The sequence below is a fragment of the Rhinatrema bivittatum genome, chromosome 4 (genome assembly GCF_901001135.1).
Source record: "Rhinatrema bivittatum chromosome 4, aRhiBiv1.1, whole genome shotgun sequence".
Classification (NCBI taxonomy): domain Eukaryota; kingdom Metazoa; phylum Chordata; class Amphibia; order Gymnophiona; family Rhinatrematidae; genus Rhinatrema; species Rhinatrema bivittatum.
Genome location: NC_042618.1, coordinates 248,866,883 through 248,875,841, shown reverse-complemented (window position 1 = coordinate 248,875,841; position 8,959 = coordinate 248,866,883).

The window sequence follows — 8,959 nt, the reverse complement described above, 5'->3', positions numbered from 1 at the left end:
GATGACTTCAGCGACAGTGGACCCTTTAAAGCGAGTGGCTCTGCGGTGCACTACCGTCGCGTTGCCTAAGCCACGCGCAGCTTTGGCCGGCTTCATCTGTTTTCGTTTGGCTAATGAGGCTGTCTCTTTTCTGATTTTGACCCTAATTAGACACCATCTTAGTGGGTAAGTAATAAAATAAAATTCAAGCAAAGTAGGTTAGTTTTAGGGGGTGGGGAGGATGGGGGAAGGAAGGTTAGGCAGGGGGGGTGGGATTAGGGATCTGATAGGCTGCAAGAACTGGGGAAGGCCCGATTGCGTCGCCATGCAGAGTTTTCATAAATTCACCACCCCCTTGCGCTTGCCACCTGCACATACGTGGCGGATTATAAAATCCAGTGCACATGGCCAATCTACCCCATAGTGTGAAAAACAGGGCCCAATTCCTGAGCAGATGCGCATAAAAGGAGTGCAGCTGTTCAGGGCTGGCTTTATGGGTATGCAAGCTGTGCTGGGATGAAGGGGGTATCAACTATCCAAGCTCTTGCATGAGTATGGGGGAGCTGCATGAAGGAAGCAGAGCTGTGCCTTCACAGTACAGATAGGGCCTCTGAGGAGTCACCTTCACCCTGAGCAAATGAGGGGAGAGAGTAATCGATGCTATTGTGGAGATACTGTCAAAGGAACTTACTGGGGCGTGCTGTGCTGCATCAGCATGTTGAGCTAGAGCCACTGCTTTCGGCTCTTGTGGGAACAGGGGTCCTATGGGGTTGGGGAAGAGGATTTGGATGCTGCTGGGTAGAAAGAAAGAAGGATGCTGGGAGGAAGGAAAAAGGATGCTGGTCTAGGCACTGTGCACTGGCATGGGTCAAGTAGGGATGCTGCTGTTGGGGAGAGGATGCAGCTGAGCAGGGTAGAAGAGAATGCTGGGTAGCTAGGGAGATGATGGTCTGGCAGGGTGGAAAGAGGGGAATGCTGTAGGGCAGAGTTGAAGGCATGGCTAGGCAGTGCAGCCTGGTAGGAAAGAGGGAGGGATGCTGGACAGAGGGGATGCTGGATGGAGAGGAGAGGTGCTGGTGTGTGAGAGGATGAAAAAGGGGGAGGAGAGGAGTACTGTGCTGCTCACTGGAACTACTTATATTTCTGAGGGGGGGGGGGGGAAGAGGAAGAATGTCAGTTTTTTGCAGAGGGTGCCATTTAGCCTATAGCCATCCTTATGAGTGGCAAGTGAGGAGTGGAGATAGTATGGGGAGGATAGAAACAGGCAGGGGAGAACAAGTTAGAAAAGGAGGGAATGAGTGGGAGAGTGGGTGGAGCTGGGAATAGTCAGGAAAGACTTGTTACAGCCAACCTAGGTATGAGTAAGTAGAGAATCTCCAGAGTAGTGCTTTTGGGATATGTGTGCTTTAGCTCTAAAGGATCTGATTGGCTGCAAGAACTACAGTGCTGTGACATCAGCAGCAAAACACAAGGTGCAGGCCAACATCACTGGGGTCATCAGAAGCTTGGCAGTGGCCCAGCAACCAATGCAGCAGGTAAAGGCTCATTTTTCAGGTGCCCATCAGGTCATGAATAAGAAAGCAGCAGACATGAGATCCAATAACAAAAGAGAGATCATCATGAGGCATCCAGTTGATGTTGGTTGGAGCTCTGCTTCTGCCAGAATCCTTGCAAGGTGACCTAGACAAGGCTGAAGAAACCAGCCTTGAAGGAAATGGGTGAGTGTCTTTTTATTACATGAAAAACTTGTTCACTCTTCGCAGTAACCATCCCTATTGCTTAGTGGTGTTTTCACAAAGGGACTTGGGAAGGGAGTTATTTTATATAATCTGGGGTGTGGTGGATATGGCGGTATGGAAATGTGGAAGACTGCTGGGGGGATTTTGGGGCATGGGAACATGGAGGGCTATGTCTGCTGGTGTGGGGAATTTGGAGGCATGGGAGGGTGGAAGACTGTCCTAAGTGCAAGGGATTTGAGGGCATCTGAGTATGGATAATTATGTTCCTAGGAGGGCAACAGATTTTGTAATATGGGGAACATATAATGCTTTTGAAACTTAAGTGCAAAAGCTAATATACTAAAAGTATTTATTCTTTCAAGGGGGTGAACACCAGGAAAAGGTTATTCCCACTACCTGTGCACTTGAGACAGAATTGTAATTTTTTTTTTTGACTCTGTATGTTTCATTATAGTTCAGTGTGGAGAATGAGTGGTGAGCAAGAAATACTTTTTTTTGTATAGTTTTGAGATTTTCATCTTATATAACAATCAATAACCAGAAACATTTAAAAACATTTGAGGACCATATTATCATAAAAAGACAAATGATAAAAGGTAACCCTTCCCCTGGGAATAGTAGGGATAGCAGAATGAAGAATTTGTAGATCACTTGCCTTGAAAAAAGATACAAGGAGGTTCCAATAGTTATGTTTGAGCCTCCAAGTCCCACTTAAAGGCTCATAACTACATTCTTAGTCTCTGTAGGAATAGCAGGCAGAAAAGTGAACCAGAGTTCCGTAAAGAGTTTCCGTTTTTTCCCTGGGTAAGCTTTAGCAGATAATCGTTCAAAAGTAAATAATGATGGAGTTCGCTGGAGCTTTACTGCTGTTGGGGGAGACTGCTTGGGTAATGGCCCCTATCAAACCCCAGAGTCGCACGCCAACTTGAAGCATAAGAATTTTTCGCTAAGTTGTATAAGCAAAACCTTCTGCTAGCTCCACATTTTCCCAAACAGGAGTAAAAAACCCAAAAACCTCCACTGGATGTTTCTCATCAACTGCATTGGCCAGTGGTTGGATGAAGTCCTTCATAGGACAGATTCTGAAGGTCTTAGTCCTTTTCCCTGGGCACGCTATTCCACATTTTGAGGGTTGTGACCTCTTTTGCTGTAAGGCTGTTGCAAATTTTGCTCCAGATGCAAAATCTGCTGCTGTGGTGATGCTCATGGATTTTTTTTTTTACCTGTCCAAGCATCTCAAAAAAGGCATAGTAGAATTATTAAAGGTACCGAGATAAAAGGGAATGATTCCCCTATGAGGAAAAGCTAAAGGTTAGGTTTCTTCAGCGTAGAGAAGAAATGGCTGAGGGGAGATGAGAGGTCTATAAAATAAGTGGAACACCTAAATGTGAATGTGTTTTACTCTTTTTCAAAAAGTACAGACTAGGAGACATTCCATGGAGTTACTAGTTAATACATTTCAGCCAAATAGAAAATATTTTTTACTCATCACATAATTAAACTCTTGAATTGGTTGTCAGAGGATGTGGTGAAAGCTGGTAGTGTGGTTGGTTTTAAATAGACAAGTTCGTGGAAGAAAAGTCCTTGAACCATTAAGATGGAGTTGGGGTAAATCCACTGGGATAAGCAGCATGAAATCTTATTGATCTTTTGGGATCCTGCCAAGTACTTATGACCTGGATTGGCCACTATAGGAAACTGGGCTTGATGGACCTTTTGGTCTGACCCAGTATGGCAAATCTTATGTTCTTATCAGAGATTAATGCTTTTCACCTAAGCACTGTCCACTTGCATTTGATTGACAGGTTCGATCTCCAGAGGCGCATCCTGCAAGCCCAAAAATCTTGTTCATCACCTGTTTCTGAAAGGTGATGTTTCATTTGAGTCTGTCTAGGAATAGGCTAGTGCTTAGAGGAGTAAGCTGTAAACCAAGGAAGCCAGACTTCAAATCCTACTGACATTTCTAGTGACCTTGGCCAAGTACCTACAGTATCTGAATGTAATCCACTTTGAAGTGCCATAAAAATGGAATATAAATCAAATACAATGTTACTTCACCCTCCATTACTTCAAGTACAAACTTAAGGCCTTATTCAGAAGCTGTATTGGGCCTTTTACTGTGAAAAAAAATGCTATTTTTTATGCAGTAAAGGAGGATGTAAGATTTAAAACATTTTGTATTCCAGACCTGGAACTGCACATATTTAAATGAGCTAATTAGCATGCAAATACATGCTAATATTGCTACCTGAGTCAATGTAAATCAAATAACATGGCTGGCTGAAACATTCTCAAGCTGTGATTTTGAACTGAAATTTTGTTAACTCAAGAATTGTAGCTAGGATATCTATTTTAACCCTATTTTTCAGTTTGACTGATTGAATTTTATGTATTTTGTTATTTTAGAATGATTATGATATAATTTTACATGCTTTTACTACTTATAGGGTTATTTTATTTTAGCATTATCTTACTATTTTTATTTGTATTTATTATTTTATTTCTATTGAATGAATTTAGGACTTGTCGTTAAAGACTGTCCATCAAATTATGTAAACAGACATGAGGTGTACACAATATGTTTCGGTATATAAAAATGCCTAAATAAATAAGGTGCATCAGGACGTTAACGCATGTCCCTATGCATCTGAGGCCTAGCCTTAAAGGAGCCGTTTTGGCCCTGAGAACTCACCTCTACAAAAAATAATGTAAAAATTACCAGGGGTCGTTCCGAAGAAATAATGTAAAAATTACCAGGGGTCGTTCCGAAGAAATTACGATTAAAAGTCCTCCGTTGGTCCCACAATGCACGGTTAGCTGGACACGCTGGAGTTTCGCGAACCAAAGAATTAATTTCCAGACACTATTGGTGGCCACGGTGGGAGACAGATGTTAAGCACTTTGTGGATTCCTGTCCAGTATGTGCGGCGCAAAAGACGCCTCGGCGTAAGCCCCTGGGATTATTACAGCCACTCCCCATTCCTAATTCACCTTGGACCACATTGCTACTGATTTTGTCACGGATCTACCGCCTTCAGATGGTAATACGGTCATTTGGGTGGTAGTAAATCGTTTCTCTAGGATGGCGCATTTCATTCCTTTGCCTGGATTACCCTCTGCCTCTGACTTAGCCCATCTCTTCCTGCATCACATTTTTCGTCTGCACGGTCTACCCGTCAGTATTGTGTCAGACAGAGTGGTGCAGTTTACAGCCCAATTCTGGACAAAGTTATGCACACTTCTTCAAATTAAACTTGAATTTTCTTCTGCTTATCACCCCCAGTCCAATGGGTTTTTAACGGACCAATCAATCGTTAAAAACCTTTTTGCGAGCTTATGTCAATCAGCGACAGGATGATTGGCTTCACTTCTGGTCTGGGCAGAGATTTGTCACAACAATCATGTGAGTCAAGCTACCGGGAAGTCTCCTTTTTTTGTAGTTTTTGGGAGACATCCTCATCTTCCCCTGCCTATTACCAGCTCCTCGAATTGCCCTGTGGTTAACACCACAATTGCTTCCATGACCAGCTTGTGGACAGAGACACGGGCGTTACTAGTGAAGAACGCGGCCAAAATGAAAACCCAGGCTGATAAGACTCGTTGTCCTGCTCCTCAACTCCGACAGGGTGATCTTGTTTGGTTGAGTACTCGGAATCTCCGATTGCATTTGCCCTCCGCAAAATTTGCTCCTCGTTTCGTTGGCCCCTTCCCTATCGAGAAGCAGCTTAACGCAGTCACCTATAGATTGCATTTACCATCCTCCTTGCGGATTTATAATGCCTTCCATATATCTTTACTCAAGCCTGCTGTTATGACTTGGCCGAATAGAAGGCGGAGGGTAAATACACACATTATACAAAACGATGATCAATTTGAAGTGGAGGAGGTCTTGGATTCCAGAAGAGTTAAGGGGCAACTTCAGTATTTAATCTCTTGGAAAAACTTTGGCCCAGAGGAGAACTCATGGGAACCCTCTTTTAATGTTTTTGCTCCCCGATTGATTAAGAAGTTTCATCATCGATTCCCCCTCAAACCCAGACCTAAAGAGAGGAGGGGTAGGTCTTGCGGGGGGGGGGTACTGTTACCTGCACCAATGGCGCCGGGGCTCCTTCCCGGAAGTCGACAGCACGATCTCGCACGAAGCGGGCCCCTGCCGCTCCGCACGGACGCATCGAGTAGGGAGGGAGTCCTCGAATGACTGCGAGGGTCTCCCTTCGCGACGCTGGCAGCCAATCCCGTGAATTTGAGGTTGGACCCTCCCCCTGACGTCAGACGCCGACGGAGCCCGTTTTTGCGCGGGAGATGGCTTCTTAAGCTGAGCCTTCTCCCACGCTCTCTGCTTCGGCCACAATTGTTTTAGTTTCGTGTTCTCAGCCTGACTTCCTTGGTGCCATCTGTCTACCCGATTTTGGTCCGTCCTTGGATTGCTCTGTTCTGCTGCCTGCCCTGACTCTGGACTGCCTACTGGATTACCCTGCTCAGCTGCCTGCCTCTGGATTTGTCTGCTTGGTTCCTGCGTCTGCTGCCTGCCTCGACCCTGGACTGCCTACTGGATTACCCCGCTCAGCTGCCTGCCTCTGGATTTGTCTGCTTGGTGCCTACGTCTGCTGCCTGCCCTGACTCTGGACTGCCTACTGGATTACCCTGCTCAGCTGCCTGCCTCTGGATTTGTCTGCTTGGTTCCTGTGTCTGCTGCCTGCCCTGACCTTGGATTACCTACTGGATACCCTTTCATCCGACTCCAGAGAACCCTCCTGCACGAAGTAAGCGCACTTCGAGCTGGTTCCACTTTATCAGCGTAACACTTGCTGCACCGTGGTGACGCGCTCCTGTTTATCACAGGCAAGAAACAACACCCCGGGAGAAGACATGGAATCAGCTCTCGCTTTTCTCACAGACGCAGCCTCCGACTTCGTCCGTACGGCAGCCAAGGGAGTGTCCTCCTCAGTGGCAGCCAGAAGGCAGCTTTGGCTACGCAATTGTGTGGCTGACTCGGCCTCCAAGACTCGACTTACAAGAATGCCCTTTAAGGGCTCCCTACTATTCGGCAGTGACCTTGAGAATTGGGCTACTAAATGGGGTGCTTCTCCGTTACCCCGTCTACCAGAAGACAGGTCAAGGAGGAGCCAGCATCCTGTTTCCAGACCATCCAGAGCTAGAACCTCGCAGCCCTTCAACCCTTACAGGTCTCGCTATCAAGCACCTCGTTCTCAGGCCAGGAATCAGCCCTTTCGGGCTAAGCACACCAAGAAGAGAACCAGCCCGGGTTCTGGCCCCGGCCGTAACCCACAATGACAATCAGCCGACCCATCAGAGGGTAGCAGCCTTAGGGGGCAGGCTAACCCTCTTCTACCGCAGGTGGGTCGAGATCACTTCGGACCAGTGGGTCCTCTCCATCATCCAGGAAGGATATTACCTGGATTTCTTTCGGCTTCCGCCGACCAAGTTTGTGGAATCTCCTTGTTTACAGCTCAAGGCAGCGGCACTAGAAGTGACCTTACGGAGGCTCCTGGCCCTGAACGCCATAATCCCAGTACCTGCAGAAGAGGTAACTTCTGGGCATTATTCCATTTTTCATAGTACCCAAGAAGGAGGGTACCTTCAGGCCCGTCCTGGACCTCAAGTCAGTCAATCGACATCTACGGGTCCCCAGCTTTCGCATGGAAACTCTACGATCTGTCAAGAGGTTCAGTACAGCCAGGGGAGTTTCTCACCTCCCTAGATCTGTCAGAAGCCTACCTGCATATCCCAATCCATCGGGATCACCAGCACTATTTACGCTTCAAAGTCCTGAATCAGCACTTCCAGTTCCGGGCTTTGCCCTTCGGGCTAGCCACCGCGCCGCGGATATTTACCAAGGTAATAGTAGTAGTGGCAGCGGCACTCAGGAAGGAAGGAATCCTCGTCCATCCCTACCTGGACGATTGGCTGATCAGGGCAAAGTCACAGGGCAACCAACAGAGTTATAGCCCTCCTGGAAAGCCTAGGTTGGGTAGTCAACATACAGAAGAGTTCCCTACAGCCATCCCAGTTGCTGGAATACCTAGGGGTCCAATTCAACACCCAAGACGACAAGGTCAGTCTGACCTCCAAGAGACAGTCAAAACTCCGGAATCATCTGCAGGTCCTGCTGAGCACCAGCCGGCCCACAGCTCGGGATTATCTACAAGTCCTCAGCCTCATGGCATCCACTCTGGAGGTGGTGCCATGGGTGCGGGCTCATATGAGACCATTGCAACGCACCCTTCTATCTCGATGGAGTCCACGATCACAGGACTACACCATACGCCTGCCTCTACCAGCCAGAGTGCGGAATAAACTACGCTGGTGGTTACAGCCCGGCCACATGAGCCGGGGGTTGAGAATGTCCTCCCCAACCTGGATCCTGCTCACCACAGATGCTAGCCTGAACGGGTGGGGAGCGCACTGCGAGGAGCTCACCGCCCAAGGACGGTGGATCACAGAAGAGTCAAGGTGGAATATCAATCGACTGGAGGCACGGGCAGTCAGGCTAGCGTGCCTGCGATTTGCCCACAGACTTCGCGTCAGAGTGATGTCAGACAATGCCACCACGGTGGCATACATCAACCGACAGGGCGGAACCAGAAGCCAACAAGTGTCCCTAGAAATAACTCCCCTGATGATTTGGGCAGAAGCCAATCTTCAGGACATCTCAGCCGTACACATCGCCGGGAAAGACAACATTGCGGCAGACTTCCTCAGCAGAGAAAGCCTAAACCCGGGAGAATGGCAGCTGTCGCCCACAGCCTTTCATATAATCGTGGATCACTGGGGGACGCCAGCCATGGACCTATTAGCAGACAGGTACAATGCTCAAGTTCCCAGATATTTCAGCCGCAGGCGGGATCCTCGAGCGCAGGGGATCGATGCCTTGGTACAGCCATGGCCTCAGGGGATCCTGCTATACGCATTTCCTCCATGGCCCCTGTTGGGCGCCATTGTTCACAGGATTCAGCGACACAGAGGTCTAGTTCTTTTAGTGGCCCTGGACTGGCCAAGAAGACCCTGGTACGCAGACATGAGAAGATTACTGGCAGGGAATCCTCTACCTCCATACCAGGACCAGCTACGGCAAGGCCCCATTCTCCACGAGGATCCAGCTCAATTCTCTTACGGTCTGGCCATTGAGAGGGCTAGACTGAAGAAAAGAGGATACTCAGAGTCAGTGATAGATACACTCCTCCGAGCACACAAGTTCTCCACATCACTTACATATATCG